This window comes from Hyla sarda, chromosome 3 (genome assembly GCF_029499605.1).
Source record: "Hyla sarda isolate aHylSar1 chromosome 3, aHylSar1.hap1, whole genome shotgun sequence".
Classification (NCBI taxonomy): domain Eukaryota; kingdom Metazoa; phylum Chordata; class Amphibia; order Anura; family Hylidae; genus Hyla; species Hyla sarda.
Genome location: NC_079191.1, coordinates 122,147,670 through 122,170,875, shown reverse-complemented (window position 1 = coordinate 122,170,875; position 23,206 = coordinate 122,147,670). Strand labels below are relative to the sequence as shown.

The following is a 23,206-nucleotide window of genomic DNA, read 5'->3' as shown; positions in this document are numbered from 1 at the left end:
ACATGACCAGAAGTCCCAGAAAATGTATTAAAAAGCAACTGAGACTTAGATACAGATTTTTACTTCACTTTGCTTGTACTTCATGATCATTAACTTATTATTGAATGTTTACAGAATGTTTGCACGTTTTATGGTCATCTGTCTGATAGAAGTGTATGAAAAATTATGATAAGGTCTACATTGTGGTCTGTTTATGCCATTTTTGTTTTCAGTGCAGCGGCATTTGCAGCGTGCTAAAGATATGGCAGTTTTTTCCAATGTTTTTTTTCTCTATAGACCTTAGGTAGACGTTTTAATACAACTAAATCAACTGAAAAAAATGCCTGTACAAAATGATCTTCTTAAAATAACAGCAGTTGAAACATGCTTTAAAATATAGAAACCCCACAAAAAAACTGTTTTATAGATTTTTTTTTTTTATACATTTAGATGTTAAAAGGAACCAATGGGTAAACCCAGCCATATAGTACCCCCTCACTTTACAATATTACCTTTCAGATGAACATTGTAAATATTGTAAACAATGACACTAACTTAAAGGGGTATTTCGGCACTTTAAAATTATATATTAATATAAAAATTAAATACCTCGGTCCCACTCATTTCTGCTGCAGGTCCTGTTCTCCTGATGGTCCCTCCCTCTACCCCCCCCCCCCCCCCCCACACACACACACACTGCTGGTCCAGCCTTTTGGCTAAATAAGCTAATAAATTGCTACAACCTGTGATTGGAGAAGTGGATAGGTCTTCTTGGATATGCAGATATGCCATAAATGTCAAGATGGGAATACCTCTTTATGTCTTTTCAAGTATAAAGTAACAACATTCCTTTATGAGCGTGTTCCCATCCCCTAGGGCGCACGCGCCAGAGCTCTGAAATTAAGTTCCTGCACCTCCCCCTCTTCTCTGCCGAATCTTCAGTGCCCCTAGCCTGAGATTAAACTATCCCTTATAGCCTGTTAGCTTTCCCATGTTTCCAGACCTTCCGCTACATTATTAGACTCCACACCTTTGCCACCTGCCTTGACCTTCTGCTACATTTGACTACGCTACTGCCTTATTCTTCAGTACCTCGCCTTGCCCAGCTACCTGTGTGGTCGAGCCGTGTCGGGGGTAGCGACCTGGGTGTTGCCTGCCGCAGCAAGCCCATCCTGCCTTGCGGCGGGCTCTGGTGAAGACCAGAAGCACCTTAGACTCCACTCCCCGATACGGTCCAAGTCATCAGCCACACAGGTTAGGGGATCCACATCCAGCTCTGTTACAGTGTAAAAACAAACGGCTCATAAACTGGAATCCAGACAAATGGCAGACACGATAAAACGAACTAGACCAGGCATGCAACAAGTATACAGCAGAATCCAGGCAAAGCAGGGGATGAAGAGGTGAACTAAATGAAAAACACTACACAGATCAGGTAACATAGAACACTTTTCTTGGACTCGATATATTTGCCACTTATCCACGCTCCATCTCCTGTTTCGCTCACATTTAACAGTGTTTGCAATTACAGCAGTAATATATGTCAGTGCCAATTCATCTTTACTTCTTTTGTTGTTTCTGGTTGTCACATTAACATAGGTCAGTCCGGTGGCTCAGTGGTTTGTAGGGTGGCTCATTTTTCCCACTTTTTCCCTGATGGAATCCTATTTAGGGATGAACAAATCGAATCCGACGAATCCGAATTAGTTAGGAATTTCATGAAAAATTTGATCTGTAATGAATCCGAATATCACCGCGATTCAATGAAGCGAATCGCTTCATTAAACTCCATTTAGTGCGGTCCAGGCTCCAGGGCATCTAAAATGGCGGATCCACATGTGAAGTCATGGGCAAGGAAATCTGGGAAGGTGGGTAGGCGGTATCACCCTGAATCACATGCAGCATGCAGCCTATCAGCAGCCAGCCCTGGGATGTCACAGCCCTAAATAATCAGTGCCATCGTTGCAGCCAGCCATTTCAGCATTTTAATGCAGAGAGAGTGTTTTATTGCAGAGAGAGCAGTGTGTGCTGCACAGGAAAACAGCTTTAGAGCAGCAATTCACCACAAGCCCAAATCACTGCAGAAAAGCACTAACAGGAAAGGGAGAGAGATAAAGTACACTTTTGGGTGTACTACTCAGCAACTCTGTACTGCACTGTGCTGCACTGGGGTGCACTGCTGCCTATCATACTGAATAACAGTATTATATCACTAACGCAGCACACTCCCTATGCAAAGTGTTCTACACCCCTATTGAGGCTCTCTGTAGCCCGGAAATAGCCATTTTTAATAGCGATTCGCTGCAAATAAATTCATATTGAACCGAATTTTCTTGGAAAATTCTGTGAATCGGCCGAATCAAATTTTTCCAAAATTCACTCATCTCTAATCCTATTACCTAGCACATGTTGTCCACCCATAAGGGCCACTAAAGTGCATAATTTAGTTCCAATCGTACAAGAGTTTCATGTTATACATGGGAAATGTGCCTTGAATTGTGTATAATTTAAACTTCGAAGCTAAGGATTATACAGAAATGATTTCCTGGGTTAATCCAGATGTCAGCATCTGTGTTTTGTTGTGTTTCAAACAACTCATAGACAAGCTTTCCCTGCCTGATAACACAGTGCTAGGGTGGTCTTTCACTAAATCCCCATGCCATACAGTAGCATTGGAGAGGACTGTGAAATATATGACAGAGGTGTCCGCCAAAGTATGTGGTCAACTAAAGAGGCACGTCATCTTCAAATTACATCTAGTCTTATCCAGACATGCTTTGCCCAAATCTATAAGGATTAGGTACCCTTTTCTGCACCATTCAAGACACATTTCCCATTTAAAAATGAAGCTTGAAGACAGAAGATATTGTCCAATCTGAATCAAATTGTGAACGTCAGTAGCCCTTATTGATTGGCAATTTTTCCAAGGTACTAGGATCAGAGAAAAAAATGGAAAACATGGTCACCCTAATGGTTAGTATTGTGTTGTTGCAGTACATGACTCCTGGATTCAGACCTAACCAAAGACGACATCTGGTACAAATACATCTGGCATCTTATTCTTATTATTATCCCTGCATACTTTAAGTTTAGACCAGTGTTTAAAAGTCTATTCTGTTACTCAGACTGTGTGAATTACATTAATATACAACTTCTGCTTAACTACATAATGAGAAAACACAATTACTTTTTGTTTATTAGAAGTAAAAAAAAAAGGATGTGCGAAAAAAATGTAGAGCTTAAAGCGGAACTTCTGCATAAATGATCATGTATTCTTGTGATGTAGCACATGAGTGACGGGGCATGAAGAGAGGTGACCACATCAGTACAAGAGAGGAACACAAGCTACATAAGGGCAGACTATCCTGTGTGTAATTTCCAAGAAGACAAAGCGATCTTTAGCACTTTACCAGTCTATAGTTCCAGACCTGAGAGTCTGTATGTATATATATATATATATATATATATATATATATATATATATATATATATATATATATATAAAAAGAAATATCTATATATATATATCTATATATATATATATATATATATCTATATATATATATATATATATATATATATATATATATATATATATATATAGCTTTGTAGGTTTAAGCCACAATTCTGACAGAGAAGGTTTAATCTGGAATTTTTTTTTACCTACAAAGAAAGCAAACCTATTGTAGAGAACGGAAATTTAAAGAAAAGGCCAACATAAAGGTAATGAAAAAACTTAACCTACACTTGAAACTGTAAAAATATTTGAAAGATTTAATGACAAAGCCTTGCATTTTTTTCCTCCTCACCTACAGAACCATATGAGGACTTGTTTTACTGTATGCAAGATCAATTGTAGCTTGTAATGACATAATTTGACTGTAAACTCTACATTGAGGCCAAAATAAATTCTATATAATCCTCTTTACAGTTAAAACGGCATGTTATCTTTATTCTGTAGGTCAATACCATTGCAACAATACCCAATTTGTATAGGTTTTGTTTTATGTTACTACTGTTGAGAAATAATTACTTTTTGTGAGAAAATTTGTAGGCTTAAAATCATCATCTTCTAACCCCTATAACTCTTTTATTTTTCCATATATGGGGATGTATGAAGGCTAAGTTTTTGTGCCATGATACCATCTTTGTTTTGATGGGACTTTTAGACTTTTTATTCATTTTGTTCTGGTATATGAAGTGACCAAAAATCAGCAATTCAGCATTTTGGTATTTTTGTTGTGCGGTTTCACTAATGTTATATTTTAATAGTTTCTGCATCCGGTAACATCAAATATGTTTGTTTACTTTTAATTATACATTATATATTTTATTTTAAAACATGGGAAAACGGGGGTGATTTAAACTTTTGTGGAGGGGCTTATTCACATTTACATTTTTTCACTATTGTTTAGTCCCCACAGGGAACTATTACATGCGAACTTTACATTGAATACACTGATGCTAGTATTGAGCAGTGTTATTGGTGCTCCACTTGTTAAGGTTGCTGAGCCTGCCTGCACATTTGCAGCACTGATCAGATGGCACAAAGGCAGGTAGGGACCCTCTGTTGTCCCAGATGATCCGGATCCCGCTATTGTACCACAGTGGTCCCAATCACCCCCACACTGAAGTACTGTCATTCCTGATTTTTTATTACATGTATGTCCTGAGTCCAATCCCAGCTATGAAGTCCAAGCTGATGCCTGCCATTACCCTTCAGATCACTGCATCTGAAGTATGTGGGGGACACACAGACACTCATCGGACCACCCACGGTGTAATCGCGGGGTCCAATGAGTAATGATTGTAGCTGGAGCACTGCTTACCTGCTCCCGGCTGTCTCCTGAGTCAGAAATAGTTTCTGCTCCCAATGTTAAAGATAACAGAAGGAGGTGGTTTATCCTTTCAGAACCAGGGGCTATAGAGGTAGCAGTCGCATGGGGCCCTGGTACCTAAGGAGTCCCCAAAGCATATCTGCCCCATAAGAGACTGGTATTATAATTGGCATATGGGGCCCTGTTTCAAATTCTGCATCGGAGCTACGCCTCTGTCTGGATCAGATAGTAAATAGGGGGGGGGGGAGACAGTTCACACAGGCTGTAGAGAGTGAAGACGGCAGATACAAGGCAGCCTGCTGGTGAGAATCACATGGGCTTCTACAAGAGTCAAAAGAGAATAGAGCTTATACAACACACTATAGAGGCCATTGAAGCGAAAATTTGCAAAATGTTTACAAAAGACTTATAAAGAATGTATTTATTTATTTATTTATTTGTACCATAACAAATAGAAGGCAAGATTAACAAAAAAAATTTTAAGTTTCCACAGTTTTTAAATGGTGGCTTTTTCAAAGTCTATTTAATTAGTCATGAAAAAAAAAAAAAAAGGGTTTATGAAAGTTAGTGACCGATACAACCCTGGGCATAAATGATGCTATCATGCCTGCATAAGGGAGAAATACTTTTAATCAAGTCAGACCACAGGGACATGCTGATTCTTTACATGTCTTTTTTATGTGTCAAGCTTCTGTGTTTTGCTTACATGTTCCTCTGTTCCATTGCTCACTCATTCTGACATCCACTGCTCAGGAAGGGGCGTGTCCGGGGAAAGTACTGAGTCCACCCTCACTTACCATGCATTCACTTCCTCCCTGAATCTGCTGTGCTTCATTCAACTATTGTAGGCTTCTCTGTAACCAGGGGTGTAACTATTATACTCCTCTCTGTCTTCTGCTTCAGCTTGGACAAAAATGATTCTGCAGCCAGACTGCATTATGTTCTGTGAGGAATGGGGATCCCTTGTGATCTCTTTTGTAATTAAATCTAAAGAAAGTCAGCACTAGGGTACCTCCCATCCATGCATGTGACATGCCAGTATGCCAAACTGGAGCAAAAAATTCAACCAATCCAAAAATTCTAAAATTTATAGTCACTCCAAATAATGAAAACTTTTGCTGTCCAGGCATGCTGGGAGTTGGAGGCACACTGTTTGGGAAACACAAAGCTAAACACTTAAAGGGGTACTCCAGTGGAGAACATTTTTTTTTAATCAACTGGTGCCAGAAAGTTAAGCAGATTTGTAAATGACTTCTATTAAAAAAAAATTGAAGTAATTTACAAATCTGTTTAACTTTCTGGCACCAGTTGATTAAAAAAAATGTACATTTTTTTACATTGTTTTCCTTTACAGTATTACGATAGAGCTAGACACCACACAAAGTGATATAAAAAAGAACTCCCCCACAGACAGAAAAGCCATTTTTTCAAGTACTAAGTAAAAAATTGATTAGACTGGTGTAAACTTTTCTGCTGCCCTTTCACATTGTCATTAGGTTGACATCTAGATATTTATCACACTCAACATAAGTTTGCACTGTATGTATTTTCCAGAATAACCTCAAAATAGCTGGAGACATATCAATGGAATTTGGTTTGCTACACACACATTACTTACAGTATATGTCAACTAAAAATGTAGTACCACTACCATACAAAGGTGTGGGTTTCTTTCTGAAGTCCCATGCAAGTTTATAGGTTTTCTAGTACATCTCCCTTATGCGAAAGTGTGGGATTTCTGGTACATTTCCTATTCGCATTACTCTCAGACTGCAGAGATTGCCCGGGACTTTTTAAACATTCTGCCAACTGTTAGCCATGATAGTGCAGAGAACAGTTAGTGCAGGGGATAAGATATGAGGATGGTTTATAACCCCTTAAGGACACAGGGTTTTTCCGTTTTTGCACTTAACTTTTTTCCTCCTTACCTTTAAAAAATCATAATTCTTTCAATTTTGCACCTAAAAATCCATATGATGGCTTATTTTTTGCACCACTAATTCTACTTTGTATTGACATCAGTCATTTTACCCAAAAATCTACGGCAAAATGGAAGAAAAATCATTGCGCGACAAAGTTGAAGAAAAAACACCATTTTGTAAATTTTGGGGGCTTCCGTTTCTACACAGTACAAAATTACATGTTTTCTTTATTCTGCAGGTCCATACGATTAAATTGATACCCTAAGTATATAGGTTTGATTTTGTCGTACTTCTGGAAAAAATCATAACCACATGCAAGGAAATTAATACGTTTAAAATTGTCATCTTCTGACCCCTATAATTTTTTTTTTCCGCATACGGCGCGGTATGAGGGCTCATTTTTTGCACCGTGATCTGAAGTTTTTTCTGTATTGATCAGACCTTTTGATCGCTTTTTATTTATTTTTTCATGGTATAAAAAGTGAGCACAAATACGCTATTTTGGATTTTTGGAATTTTTTTGCGTGTACGCCATTGACCGTGTGGTTTAATTAAAATATATATTTTTATAATTTGGACATTTTCGCATGCGGCGATACCACATATGTTTATTTTTATTTTCACAGTTTTATTTTTTTTAAAGAGTGGTGATTCTAATTTTATTAGGGAAGGGGTTACATGATCTTTATTAACTTTTTATTTTGACTTTTTTTTTTTTTGCAACGTTATAGCCCCCATGGGGAATTTGTTTATTTTCACTTTAGACGTGGCAATCAACTTTGAACGCCACGTCTAAAGGGTTAATAGCACACGGCACCCCGATCAGTGCCGCGCCCTATGATGCGGGGCCAAGCCACCTCCTAGTAAAGTCAGCATTCTGTTGGACAGAGAGCAGTTTGTTTGTCACAGAAAAGCATGCTTATTGCAACGATCCACCTCCCAGTCACTGTCTACAGTGTTCTATTATAGAGAGGATCAGAGAGCAGTGTGTTGCACAGAAGAACAGCAGCGATGCAGCTCAAGCACAAATCCTGCCTAGAAGCACTGATAGGGAAGGGAGTGAGTTTGAGAAAGTGCAAATTTGGCTGTAGTACAAAGCGACTGTGTCCTGCAGCACTGGTGTCTACTGCTGGTGTTGTGCACAAAAACTTTTTAAAGCATACTGTAGCACATTTTTCTGCCCTCATAAGTGCATACCACATACGCACATCTAAGTGTTGTACCATTTTTTTCTTGAAAAAATGTCAATGGCCTACATACTGTGAAAGGACAGCCAAAAGTACTCACCAGATGGTGTTCTACACATACTTTTTTAAGCGTACTGCAGTGCATTTTTCTGCCCTCATAAGTGCATACCACATACGTACATATACCTATTGTACCATTTTGTTCCTGATAAAATCTTAAGGGCCTAGATACTGTGAAAGGACAACCAAAAGTATTCACCGGCTGGTGTTGTACACAAAAACTTTTTTAAACGTACTGTAACACATTTTTATGCCCTTATAAATGCATACCACATACATAAATCTAAGTGTTGTACCATTTTGTTCCTGATAAAGTCTTAGGGCCTAGTTACTGTAAAACGACAGCCAAAAGTACACACCTGCTGCTGTTCTAGACAAATACTGTTTTAAGTGTAGTGAAGCGTATTGTACTCCTCATATACGCACTAAGTATGTCAGGCAGAGAAATGCCAGGACGTGCACAGAGGAGTTGCAGAGGCCTTAATTCATCAGGCGCAGGCTAAGGTCATGGCAGACTAGGGGTGAGTGGCAGCAGGAGTCACAGCAAGAGGCCTGATCTCCCCATATCAGCTAGCGATCGTGTCTCGACCAGCAACCCATCTGCCATCATTGCAAATACAGTGAATGAGTTTAAACATGCATGGGATAAGCATAAGGCTATCCTTCATATAAGTTAGGGCCAGGGTCTATTCATAGTATTCAGATGATTGGGCAGACTAGATGGGCCAAATGGTTCTTATCTGCCGACACATTCTATGTTTCTATGTAACACGGTCATCCACTTCATCACAAGTGACATCTGATACCCCCAGTCAACAGTCGGTGGATTCCTCAGACACAACCCTCAGTTTTCATGGCCTGGAAGCAGTCCCTGTCCTCCCATTGCCTCTGTCCACTATTCAGTGAGTTCCACTATTCAGTGAGGAGGATCTAATAGAGGACAGACAGCAGCTACTGCCCAGCCAAGAAGTGGAGGAGACATCCGCCGCTTCCTGTGCTAAGCGGGCAAGTAGTGATGAGGAGAGTGACGTGGGAGGTGGTGTTGCCAGTGTTCAAGCTCATGAAGCAGACACTGCAAAGGAACCTGAGGAGGACATCAGTGACGTGCAGACACTTGTAGATGATGATGAAGATGATCGCAATTGGGAGCCGGGTGCAGAAAGGGCTTCATCATCAGAAGAGGGTTGCAGGGTGCCCGTGAGGCAGCAGCTGAGCCAGCAAGGTGTTAGCATGGTTGGCAGTCAGCATGGTGGCAGAAGTGGAAATTCTGGAGCCAAACGTGCACGGGGAGACTACCTGCTTCACGGCAGCCTACCTTCCTGGGAGGTAGTGGAACAGGGGTTCCCGGAGATGGCGGCAGTAGCAGTCAATTAGTGCGGACTGTTGGTGGGAAAATCAGCTATCCGGCAGTGTGGCAGTTTTTCATCAAGCATCCGGAGGAGGTTAACATATCCACAAGATGTGTCGGCAAAAGGGGAAGCATGGCCAGGGTCTTAATGTTGGCACCATGGCCCTGTGTCAACATATGTTGCGCCTCCATAAAGCGGCTTGGGAGAACCGTGGCTCCGATGTGGTGGATCAGCCTGCTGCATTACCCAGTGGCACGCCGCTCCCTCTTTCAGCCAGCCGAGGCTCCACCACCTCAGCCGAAGGGAGCTGGGTGTCATACCCTCCTTCTGTCGCTCCAGATGCTCCTTCTCCTCCTACTTTTAGTCAGTCATTCTGCTAGCAATCCATCAACAAAGCCATGTCCAAGAGACAACAGTTTGTGGGAGCTGAACTGGAGGAGGAGGAGGGGGAGGGGAACAGTGGAGCACAGTTTAGGTTTCACGAAATGGGTGGTTTTTATAGTCATCAGACAGGAAAGGAGAAGCAGAAGCAGACAGAGGAGCTATAGGGTTATGAAGAAGGTGAGACAGAGAACCCAGGCACACTGTGGCAGTATGCAGTGGAGATGGAGCCAGGGAGTCCCCCCAAGTCACTTGCACAAATGGTATGATGCATGCTCAGTTGCTTGCGTAGTGACCACTGAATTGTCACCATTCGGCAGCAGGATGACTTCTGGCTCTCCACCTTATTGAACCCTCGCTTGCGGCACAAAATGGGGGCCTTTTTTTTACACCCACTGAGAGGGAGGACAAACTGATCTACTACAAAGACATCCTACGTAGTCAGTTGGCCGATGCCTATCAGCGCCATAGTCCATCCTCACGCAGGTCTGACTCGGGGGGGACTCTGCGTTCACCTTCCACTGCCATGGCTGCTGGGGAGGGGTGGGTGGCAGGAGCAGTACCAGCTCCATCAGCAGCAGCCTGAGTCTACAGTTGCTGATGAGTACCTTTCTTTACCCGCATACTGAAGAAACTCAGCAGCAGATAGACCTGGAGCAGGACCTGAACCAGCAGGTGGTGGCAAACTTTGACATGCCCATGCCAACACACCTTGAAGATCCACTGGACTTCTGGGTAGCCAAACTTGTGGCCGCAACTAGCAGAGTTTGCCCAGAAAAGCTGTCCTGCCCGGCCAGTAGTGTGCCATCAGAGCAGTTTTTTAGTGCGGCGGTGGCCATAGTCACCCCAAGGAGAACTCATCTGTCTAAGAAAAATGTGGAGAGACCGACCTTTGTGAAGATGAATCAGGCATGGATCAGCCAGGATTTCCACCCACCAATGCCTGATGCATGAGAGTAGACTGACCATGGTGCCAAACCAACACTTCACAAATATGTATAGTGCCAAACAGATTTAAGGCGCTGCCCCCCAGTTACAAACATTCCTCCATCACACCTTTTTTCACCCACCTTCGTCACCGGGTACTGGTATTGCCACCCACTATACCAATCTGTCACCGGGTCACTTTCAGGACTCCTGATGCTGCTGCTGCCACCTCCAGGCTGTCTCATTTCATTCTGCCACCATATGTTCTCCTCATGCTGCCGCCACCTCCAGGCTGTGCCATTCAGCCACTACATGGTCTCCTCATGCTGCCGCCCCCTCCACGCTGTGTCATTCAGCCACTATATGTTCTCCTCATGCTACCGCCAACCACAGGCTGTGCCATTCAGCCACTACATGCTCTCCGCTGCCGCCACCTCCACGCTGTGTCATTCAGCCACTATATGTTCTCCTCATGCTGTCGCCAACTCTAAGCTGTGTGATTCAGCCACTATATGGTCTCTTCATGCTGCCGCAGACTCCAGGCTGTGTCATTGAGCCACTATATGGTCTCCTCATGCTTCTGCCACCTCCAGGCTGTGTGATTCAGGAACTATGTGGTCTCCTCTTGCTGCCGCAAACTCCAGGCTGTGTCATTCAGCCACTATAGAGAGTCTCCTCTTGCTTCGCCAACTCCAGGCTGTGCCATTCATCCACTATATGGGTCTCCTCATGCTGCTGCCAGCTCTAGGCTTTGTCATTCAGCCACTATATGGTTTACTGATGCTGCTGGGCCTGGGACTTTACCTAAAAAAATTTATGGTAGCACTAGCTACCATAAATCTTCAATTTTAATTAGAAAATGTATCTTTTAATCTTAGGGATTGTGAAGCCCTATTGTCTCCTCATGCTGCTGCCAGCTTCAGGCTGTGTCATTCAGCCACTATATGGTTTACTGATGCTGCTGGGCCTGGGAAATTACCTACAAATTTTTATGGTAGCAGTAGCTACCATAAATCTACAATTTAAATTTGAAAATTAATCTTTTAATCTTAGGGATTGTGAGGCCCTATGGTCTCCTCATGCTGCCACCAGCTCCAGGCTGTTTCATTCAGCCCCTATTTGGTCTCCTCATGCTTCAGCCAACTCCATGCTGTGTCATTCAGCCACTATATAGTCTCCTCTCACTGCCGCCAATTCCAAACTGTGTCATTCTGCCAGATTTTGATCTCATGCTGCTCCCACCTCTAGGCTCTGTCATTATGCCACCATGTGACTCCTTGTTAGATTGTGTTTTGTGGTCATACAGTGTTAGTTCAAAGTAAATGCCGGGACATTAAACTTGGGAATCTAATATAAATCTTGAATTTAAATTTAAAAAAATCAATGTAATCTTTTCAAGACTGAGGCCCTATGGTCATGGACATCATATTACCTGTGGAATTATCACAAGAATCCAATGAAACAGCTTGGAGCGATAACAATGAACCATAACTGATTAAATGAAACATTCGCACTTACACAGTCAGGGGGGTGCTGAGAGGCAGGGGCTGGAACAGGTGGTATCTCGCCTGGCGGAGGACTGCCAGCTCGATGCTCACCATAATGGGTAATCAAAAAATTCAAATAAATTCAAATAAAATAAAATAAATAGAGATGAGCGAACTTTTCAAAAATTCGATTCGGCCGATTCGCCGAATTTTCCCGAAAAGTTTGTTTTGATCCGAATTTTTTCGCGGCGAATCGATAATAAAAAAAGGCTTTTTCTTGCCTACATACAGCCTCTATAGGGATATAGAACACTTTGCTGTGTCCTAAAACGCATATGGAGTGTGCTGGGGTAGTGAAATAATACTGTTATTCAGAATAGCAATGAAGATTACCGGCATTGCTCTTAGAATCACTGCCGCACAGCAGCACAATGACAGAGCCTGGTGGTGGCATCAGTGTCAGGAGACCATATAGTGACTGAATGACATAGCGTGGAGGTGTTGGCAGCATGAGAACACCATATAGTGGCTGAATGGCACAGCGTGGAGGTGTTGGCAGCATGAGGACACCATATAGTGACTGAATGGCACAGCGTGGAGGTGTTGGCAGCATGAGGACACCATATAGTGGCTGAATGGCACAGCGTGGAGGTGTTGGCAGCATGAGGACAACATATAGGGGCTGAATGGCACAGCGTGGACATGTTGGCAGCAAGAGGAGACCATTTAGTGGCTGAATGGCACAGCGTGGAGTTAGCTGATGCACTAGTACACTACACACCAGGATTTCACAATCCCCCCCCAAAAAAACAACATAATATATGAAATTTTTGACAAAGATTTCTCATAGGTAGCACCCGCTATCCAAAAATGAGAAATTTCCAGACCCAGGCCCCACCTCTGCGGCATCAGGAATCCATATATTGCCTGAAGGACACAGCCTGGAGTTGGCTGATGCACCAGTACACACCGGGCTTCACAACCCCCTCCAAAAAACAACAAAATGTTAGACATTTATTAAAAAAATACCTTTGTGTAAGAACAAGCGCATATCCAACAGTTCACAAGACTCTATAATGCAGGACGGTGGACCACCCAAAGACATTCTTCTCAAAAATAATAAACCACACAATGTTTGAATTTTTTTTACAAAAACTAATTCAATATGTGTGTAAGTGCATCTGTCTCCAAAAGATCAGATCACCAAAGGACTTTTTTCGCCCAAAATGATGAAGCAGAGTAAATCCCTGTCCGTATTTTTATTTATTTATTTTTTCATTAAAAAAATCACACGCAACAAGAGTTCCGTTGTGTAACGATTAGCATTCTGGAAAATTCTATTTTATTACCGATAAAATTATCAGTAAATAAAAAATAAAAAAAAAACACTACTCAAGAGTGTTTAATTACCCCATACATTACACCAGGAGGAGTCAGGAGCAGGCCTCAGCAGTACCCAAGAGGCTTTAATAACCCCCTACCTTTGCACGATCAATTGCGAGATCGAGCAATACCAGGTGTGTTATGACCTCAGATTTCCTGGGGCCGCAGCCGCGCTCCACTGAACGGATTAGCGTGTTTCTATCTTTCAAGGACAGGTGCGTGTTGCACGCTGAAACCAGTTCGTGATAGGGATCTGGGATTGCAATTATTTAACCTTAAAACGAGGAATTACCAGTAAGTGAGGGTCATAAGCTGGCGTTGAAGTCCCTGCCCTTTGTACACACCGCCCGTCGCTATAAGCGATTGGATTAGTTAGTGAGTTGGGTAGTGAGGTCCTCGGACCGGCCCAGACGGGGTAGGAGAAGGCCCTGGCAGAGCGCCGAGAATTTAACGATCATTGTTGAAATTTGCATTAAGCATGTATTTAGCTACTGCTAAACATCCAAAAATGTAAGGCCCAAGGACAGAGGCACCAGGGAGGCAAGTAGTTCCTGAAAGACACAGAATGAGTCTGGATCATGCATTTGCAGTACCCAAGAGGTTTTCATAACCCCTTACATTTAAAGATCAATGTTTACATTTGCATTAAGCATTTATTTAGCTACTGCTAAACTTCAAAAAATTATAGGCCCAAGGCCTGAGGCACCAAGGAGGCAAGTAGTTTGTGAAAGACACAGAATGAGTCTGGAGCAATCATTTGCAGTACCCAAGAGGGTTTCATAACCCCTTATATTTAAAGATCAATGTTGACATTTGCATTAAGCATGTATTTAGCTACTGCTAAACTTCAAAAAATTATAGGCCCAAGGCCAGAAGCATCAGTTTTCCCCATATTAGGAGCATAGTTGTCGCCCAGATTAGGCAGCATAGATGTCACCCAGATTAGGCAGCATACGTGTCCCCCAGATTAGGAGAATAGTTGTCCCCCAGATAAGGAGCACAGTTGTCCCACAGATTAGGCAGCATAGATGTCCCTCAGAGTAGGCAGCATAGATGTCCCCCGGATTAGGAGCATACTTGTCCCCCAGATTAGGCTGCATAGATGTCCCCCAAATTAGGAGCATACTTGTCCCCCAGAGTAGGCATCATAGATGTCCCCCAGATTAGGAGCATACTTGTCCCCCAGATTAGGCAGCATAGAAGTCCACCAGATTAGGATTTTAGTTGTCCCCCAGATTGGGAACATAGTTGTCCCCCAGATTAGGAGCATAGTTGTCCCCCAGATTAGGCAGCATAGATGTCCCCCAGATTAGGCAGCATAGATGTCCCCCAGATTAGGCAGCATAGATGTCCCCCAGATTAACAGCATAGTTGTCCCCCAGATTAGGCAGCATAGATGTCACCCAGATTAGGCAGCATAGATGTCCCCCAGATTAGGAGCATACTTGTCCCCCAGAGTAGGCAGCATAGATGTCCCCCAGATTAGGAGCATACTTGTCCCCCAGATTAGGCAGCATAGATGTCCACCAGATTAGGAGTTTAGTTGTCCCCAGATTAGGAGCATAGTTGTCCCCCAGATAAGGAGCATAGTTGTCCCCCAGATTAGGCAGCATACATGTCCCTCAGATTAGGAGCATACTTGTCCCCCAGAGAAGGCATCATAGATGTCCCCCGGATAAGGAGCATACTTGTCCCCCAGATTAGGCAGCATAGATGTCCCCAAGATTAGGAGCATAGTTGTCCCCCAGAGTAGGCAGCATAGATGTCCCCAAGATTAGGAGCATACTTGTCCCCCAGATTAGGCAGCATAGATGTCCACCAGATTAGGAGTTTAGTTGTCCCCCAGATTAAGAGCATAGTTGTCCCCCAGATAAGGAGCATAGTTGTCACCCATATTAGGCAGCATAGATGTCACCCAGATTAGGCAGCATAGATGTCACCCAGATTAGGCAGCAGAGAAGTCCCCCAGATTAGGCAGCATAGATGTCCCCCAGATTAGGAGCATAGTTGTCCCCCAGATTAGGCAGCATAGTTGTCCCCAAATCAGCGCGGGCCAGTCAGAGCCATTCAAAGGGCCGTATGTGGCAAGCAGGCCATACAATGCCCAGGTCTGCCCCAGAGGGTTTCATAACCAACCACAATAGAGAAAATGTTGTTGTAGGAGCATGGTCAATCTACTCAGACCCATCTGTCATTGGTGGCTGGAAATCCTGTCAGATCCATCCCTGATTCATCTTGACAAACGTCAGTCTCTCCACATTTTTAGTGGACAGACGAGTTTGCCTTGGGGTGACTATGGCCCCGGCCACACTAAACACCCGCTCTGATGGCACACTACTGGCCAGGCAGGACAGCTTTTCCAGGGCAAACTCCGCTAGTTGCGGCCATAAATCGAGTTTGGCTGCCCAGAAGTCGAGTGGATCTTCAACGGTTGTTGGCAGGCTCATGTCAAGATAAGCCACCACCTGCTGGTTCAGGTCCTGCTCCATGTCCACCTGCTGCTGATGAGTAGCTTCACTATGTGGCTAAAGGAAGCTACTCATCAGCGACTGTAGACTAAGGCTACTGCTGATTGAGCCGGTACTGCTCCTGCCACCCCTCCCCAGCAGCCGTGGCAGTGGAAGGTGAGCGCAGAGGTCCCCCGGATTCTTTATGAAGAACAACCACACCGCAGAGTAGCTGATTTTCCCACCCGCAGTCCGCACTATTTCACTGCTATTGGCGCCGTCTTCAGGAACCCCTGTTCCACTACCTCCCTGAATGGTAGCTTGCCGCGAAGCAGGTGGTCTTCCCCTGGCACGTTTGGCTCCTGAATTTCCACTACTGCCACCACCACGCTGATTGCCAACTGTGCTACCGCCTTGCTGCCCCATAGACAAAAAGCAAATCTCTTCTCCTGATGATGATGAAGCCCCGGCTTCTGCACCCGGCTCCCAATTGCGATCGGCTTCATAATCATCAAAAGATGTGTGCACGTCACTGATGTCCTCCTCGTGTTCCACAACAGTGTCTGCCTCAGGACCCTGAACAATTGAAACACCGCCTCCCACGTCACTCTCTGCATCACTACTTGCTCGCCTTGCGGAGCAAGCAACGCATGTCTCTCCACACATTCTTGGCTGCCCATTAGCTGCTGACTGTCCTCTATTGGATCGTCCTCAGTAAATAGTGGAGCTGAACCCAAAGCATGAGATACTTCTTTGGGAGAGGGAACCGCATAGGACAAAGGCAATGGGATTACAGGGACTGCTCCCGGGCCATGCCAACTGAGGGTTGTGTCTGAGGAACCCACCGACTCTTGACTGGGGTTGTCACATGTCGCTTGTGATGATGGGGATGAGTGTGCAAACCAATTGACGAGGAGAGATTGGTCAACGACACGACCGATGGGTGTTAACGGGAGCTCAGGCCTATTGCTGCGACTTCTGCTGCCACTCGCCCCAAGTCTGCTGCCAACTCTGCCTGACGTATGTAGGCCTCTACCACTTCTCTGTGCACGTCCTGGCACTTGCCTGCCTGACATACTTAGTACGTTTATGAGGGTATAGAACAGCAGCAGGCGATTACTTACGGCTGTCCTTTCAAAGTATATAGGCCCTAGACAGAATAACAGTTACTAAATTGTACACTCCTTTGTTGTATGTATGCCCTTTGCAATGATGAGCACATTGGTATGCGTATTTCTACGCAGAAAAAACACTTGTTTTTTTTAAGTACTCCAGCAGGTGTATACTAATGTGTGGAATAGCACTGAATTTAGCACAGAGACAGAATAACAGGTAGTAAATAGTACACTACTTGGTTCTATGTATGCCCTTTGCAATGATGAGCGTATTTGTATGCAGGAAAACTTTTATTTTTTCTTTAATACACCGGCAGGTGTATAACATGTGGTATAGCACTGAATTTAGCACAGAGACAGAAAAAAAGGTAGTATGTGGCACGCTATCTGCTTGTATGTGGGCCCTTTGCAATGATAAGGACACTGTTAAGCGTATTTGTACACAGGAAAAACTTTTTTTTTCTTTCATACACCGGCAGGTGTACAACGTGTGGTATAACACTGAATTTAGCACAAAGACAGAATATCAGGTGAAAAATTGTAAAAAGGCACTAAAGTCCACACTAATATGACTTATTTCTGAACGGCAGCAGGACCCAACTGGGCAGCACCACAGAAAAAAAAATCCAGGCATTAAACCCTAAATTGCACTCTGTCACACAATTCTGAGCAGCAGAAGATTTGTGGAGCAAATAAAATTAAACTCAATTGGGCTGAAAAATGAGGAGATGAGATGCTTCAGAAAGTTCAGGCAGCTTGGAGATCTGTATGAGGCAGCTGACAGCTATCTGCCCCTCTCTGCTGCAATGCTCAATAACGTGAATAGGAGGTTTAGCAATCAATGATCCTTGTCAGTGTAACAGCACAGCACTCTGCACTCCTGTCTTTCCCTAATGCTGATGTGACTAGCAGTTGCAGTGTAACGCTGTGGTATGAGCTATTCACACACACGCAGTCCCGTCCTCTCCATCTGAGTGCATAGATAAAATGAAGAGAGGCAAGATGGCCGCCAATTATATAGGGGCTGTGACATCACAGGGGTCAGTGAACACTGATAGGCTGCATCTCACATGTGATTCAGGGTCAGCCCGCCTACCTTCATTCCCGCCGCTGTTTTCCGCCCTCCCATGATCCCCTGCCCCATGTACTCACATGTGGATCCACCATCTTAGGTCTCCAATAGCCTGGAACGCTGTAAAATGGAGTTTAATTAAGCGATAGAATCGCGGCGATATTCATATTCGTTGCGAATCGAATTTTTCATGAAATTCGTAACGAATTCGGGTTCGCTCATCTCTAAAAATAAAGATTAAAAAATAAAATAAAAATAAAAAATCGGCCACATCCAGATGCTCTGCTGCAGTGATTGTAATCAGCATGTCATGTGCCTGTCATACTGAATAACAGTATTATTTCATTAACACGGTACACTCCCTATGTGTGTTAGGACAAGGCAAAGTGTTCTACATCCCTATGGAGCATCTCTGTAGGCCAGAAATAGCCGTTTTTAATAGCGATTCACAGCAAATAAACTTGGACTGAACCAAATTTTTCCAGAAAATTCAGCAAATTGGCCAAATCGACTTTTTCAGAAATTCGCTCATCTCTAGTCATTGCAACAAGAAAAAACTTCCCATAACAAAATGGGAACAACCCATGAACTGAGCAAATCATTAACATGCAAATAAAAAAATTACGGTTTCTAAAAGTGTCCACCACATTGCCCAATCAAAAATTTCGTTTTCATTTCACCCTGCATAAAAAGCTGTTATTTCCCGTCTGCCATGTGAAGAGAAAAAAAAATGAAGATCAATGTAACTCATAACACAATGTTATATCAGCTCCACCAATAGCTGATGGGAAGCAGCAGGCTGTATCCTCCAATGTGTTCTGTGGTTAACTTGGAAATTCATTCAACACTAGTGTAAAGGTCAAGAGCAGACATGGGAACGATAGTCTTCATTTAGCTCTTTTAGAGGCTTGTGGGCTGATCCGTTGGACATTTCCTTATTATAAACCCCACTCCCGATCCACTCCCTGTATCCCACTCTTTCTGCACATCTGTAGAAGATGACATTTTAGCAGCTAGTTGGCAGACGTATCCAAAACACTCTTTTTTTTTATCATGCAACTTAAGAACTGTTAAAGCATTTCGAAGACATCCTCCTGCATGTGTCTAAGTTCTGAGAGAGGAAACAGTTCTTCAATGGATCTCTGGAATAAATGAGACTTAATGCTCAGCTGGCTCAGTGGATTCAGGTTCGTACAGTAGCAGAGTAGTAACTTTACTACTGAAGTCTTTGTGAACAGTTGGCACAGTTACACAGGTGACTATGCGTAAAGCAGCTGGCATTCTGTATGGGTGCCTCCAACTCTTTGTTTACTACTCAGTCTTATTTTTATCATAGCATTGAATGGTGACAGCTATTTTGTGTACAGGAAATTCATATTTCCAAAATAACAGGTTTAATTAGGACGGCGAAGAACTGAGACTTGAAGGATCGGTTTGTGTGTGTGTGTGTGTGTGTGCTAAATATCACAGCTCTAGCTGCTTGGGAATAAAAACTAAATGTCACTATATATATATATATCTGAATTGCTGTAGTACATCTTATTAGTTGTAATATGGAATGTCATTAGGGTGGGTTCACACTGCGTTTTTCTCTCTGTTTCACTCTTTCCATTACAGTACCTTTATTTTGCTGTATGCAAAAATGTCAACTACACTATTGTGTACACTTAAAAAATGTATATGTTGCAATAATTTTTGTATAATATATAAGTCAGTGGGAAACAGATTCTGCTGTTTGGCATATAGCAGCATACATTTATAGCATCCGTTAATGTATGTTTTTTTTTTAACCTTTTCAAGTGTAAAACTGAATGTTAAACTGAAACAAAAACTCGTTGTGAACCCACCATAACATGTAAAAAGCTAAGATAATGTAATAGGTTAACATGCAGACATAATATAGCAGGTAATAGCATCATAGCATGACTGTATTACAATGCCTTCTCTATCAGTACTGTGATATGTTTATAACTCATACTGGGTATGTCTGCTAGGATTTGTATAAACATTTATGCATTTCGTTTGCAAAAAAAAAGCTGAGAATATTCAAAATATTTCTCTACCATTTTAGTTTCTATTTTTTGCTGTTGGAGACAGACACTTTGTACAAGTTTTAGACATGGTCACAATGTTCTGCTTGATACCAGATGTTGTATAACGTCTTATTTTTGACTAATGTCACAGATGTACAGAATAGCGAGATCAGTGCGTGCAGGTTCTCATGTTTATTGTACAAATTCCAATACATTATTGTAACGGACTGTCAAGTTCCTTATTAATCTGATAATAAACCCTTCTTTATGAATATGAGTGGTGGGCAAAATATTAATGTGAATTTGCAGTATAATATGCAGTTGTAGTATAGGTTTGGACCATACACAGTGGAAAAACTATGGATTTGCTACAGATTTACCATGTGGATTGTGTAAATAAAATTTTCCAAAAAAGACCAAATTTATTAATTTGTCTGATTTGCCCACAGCAACCAATCACTGCTCAGCATTCAAGCTTTTAACCCCTTAAGGACGCATCCCTTTTTCACCTTAAGGACTGAGTCCTTTTTTGCAATTCTGACCACCGTCGCTTTACAAATTAATAACTCAAAAACGCTTTTACTGAATATTCTGATTCTGAGATTGTTTTTTCGTGACATATTCTATTTTATTTTGGTGGAAAAGTTCGAAAATTTAGCATTTTTCTAACTTTCCAAAATTTCAAAAATTTCATGAAAATTGCAAAATCTGAAGGGACAGATGTTACAGAACTACAACTCCCAGCATGCCTGGGCATTCTAGGCATACTGAGAGTTGTAGTTTGGCAACATCTGGAGGGCTACCACTTGGGCACCACTGTAACAGTGGTCTCCAAACTGTGACCCTCCAGATGTTGCAAAACTACAACTCCCGGCATTCTGGGAGTTGCAGTTTTGCCTTCCTAGTGGTTGCCATAGTAAAGATCACTTTACTTTCACTTTCATTCCACCCCCCCCCCCCTCACCCCCGTCGTTTCCCTACCTGCGCCTGTCTCCAGCGACGATCGGTGGTCCTCACGCATCTTCTCCTCCAGGTACCAGCCTCCATCTTCTCTCCACGTTCCCCACGACATCCAGGGGTGGGCAGAACGGGGGGTTGCCATGGCTGGCATCCCATTCTGGTCCCCAACCGGCTAGCGGCGGGGACGGGAATTCCCACGGGCGTATGCATACACCCCACGTCCTTAAGGACTCGGGATGCAGGGCGTATGCATACGCCCGGCGTCCTGAAGAGGTTAAGGACTTGATCATGACCACGCTGCCGTATGGGCTTTAATGACCGGCACCGTATATCTATGGTGTAGCCATGCATAAGGTCTATGAAGCAAGCACACAAGCTGTGCTTGCTTCATAGACGATGGGGTAAGTGGACACCACTGTCATATCCCTCTAGAGAGGGCAAAGGGGATGGTAAAAGTGCCATTTAACATTATTCTAGCGATGGGGCTTTTGCGAAGTAACTTAACATATCCAACAAATCCTTCCCCAAAACCAAAAGATTTAAGAGTATGCCATAAAAATTCCCACTCCACCATGTCGAACACTTTCATGGCTTCAAGCGACAGGGCTGTGTGCCCATTTGTATATTACAAATGTCCTCATCAAGTTAGTATGAATAAGTCTACCAAGAATAAACCCAGTCTACTCTTCTCCTATTAGGCTGCCTCCAATCACTCCCACTAACCTTCTGGCCAAAACTTTGTCCAGAATCTTGGCGTTGGTGTTCAGCATCAAGATAGGTTGGTAAGATTCTACAGTATTTTCAATGGGTTATTTCCTTGTTTTAAGAGGAGTACAATCTTAGCTTCCAACATAGATGGAGGAAGTGCCCCAGTTCTGTAGGAGTCGTTAAGTATATTACACAAACAAGGAATGAGGACATTGCCAAGTTCTCTATAAATGTTAACCCCTTCCCGCTATATGACGTATGCATACATCCAAGCATCCGACACGTTCACGCATTTGGACGTATGCATATGTCATAGCGATCTCCAGCACTGCCGCGGGCAGCGCAGGAGATCAGCTACAGGACCCGGCTGTTAAGCACAGCCGGAGTCCCGCCGCAGCTGCCGGAGCCGCGATAGTGCCGGTCCCGGCAGCATTAACCCCCTAGATGCCATGATCAATCCTGATCACTCCATCTATGGTGTTGACAGGGCCCCTGTTCTCCAACGGCAGCGCTGCGATACGATCGTGGGTCGCTGTTGGTTGCTATGGCAGCAGGATGTCAGATCATGACCTCCTGTTTGCCTGCTACTGAAGCCTGTGAGATCCAGCCAGAGGCTGGATCGCACAGGCTGTACTGTGTGCAACTCATCAGGTCATACTGTGCTGCAGTACAAATGTATTCCAGCATAGTATAACCAGTAAAAAATGTAAAAAATAAAATAAAAAGTTCTTCAATAAAAGTGCCCCTTTCCCAATAAAAGCCCTGTATTATCACCAAAAAAGATCAAAAACACAAATCATATACATAATAGGTATTGCCACTTTCATAATTACATGCACTATAGAACTATAATGTAAGTTATCCCGCACGGTGAACGCCGTAAACAAAAACAGCAAAAAAAGCAAAAAAATACGCCAATTTTGGTACAAATAGCGGAATAAAAAAGATCAAAAGGTAACACGTAGCACAACAATGATACCAATATAAAGTACAGCTCATCCCGCAAAAAATAAGCCCTTACTCAATGGCATCGGACAAAAAATAAAAAAGTTACGGCTGTTGGAAAATTAATGACAGAAAAATAATTTTGCTCAGAAAAGGGAAAAGAAAATAGAAAGCTCTATAAAATGGGTATCGCCATAATCGTACTGACCCACAGAATAAATATAACATCACTTTTACCGCACAGTGAACACCATAAAAAAAACGTCAGAAATTTTCCAGTTTTTCACAATATTTTGAAGTTTTTTTTATAAAAAATGAAGCATGTGTCATCAAAAATGCACCACTTATATAAAGTACAATATGTCACAAAAAAACTATCTCAGAATCGCTCTGCTCAGAAAAAGCGTTCTAAA

General features: G+C 42.9%; 2 protein-coding genes across 11 annotated transcripts in view; one reads left to right on the top strand and one right to left on the bottom strand.

Moving 5' to 3' along the window:
• MED12L (mediator complex subunit 12L) overlaps positions 1-23,206 on the bottom strand; it is a 627,340-nt gene that overhangs the window by 381,862 nt on the left and 222,272 nt on the right. The window lies entirely within an intron of this gene.
• P2RY14 (purinergic receptor P2Y14) overlaps positions 1-23,206 on the top strand; it is a 97,895-nt gene that overhangs the window by 17,854 nt on the left and 56,835 nt on the right. The window contains exons 1-2 of one of the 8 annotated variants that reach the window (XM_056564956.1): positions 3,365-3,417; positions 3,651-3,702. The exons of 3 other annotated variants lie outside the window; for them this stretch is intronic. The gene's annotated coding sequence lies outside the window, so the exon portion shown is untranslated. Of the gene's footprint in view, positions 1-3,364; positions 3,418-3,591; positions 3,703-19,238; positions 19,403-23,206 lie in introns of those variants that run through there. 4 more of the 8 variants (XM_056564960.1, XM_056564955.1, XM_056564957.1 and 1 more) reach the window with 4 other exon arrangements.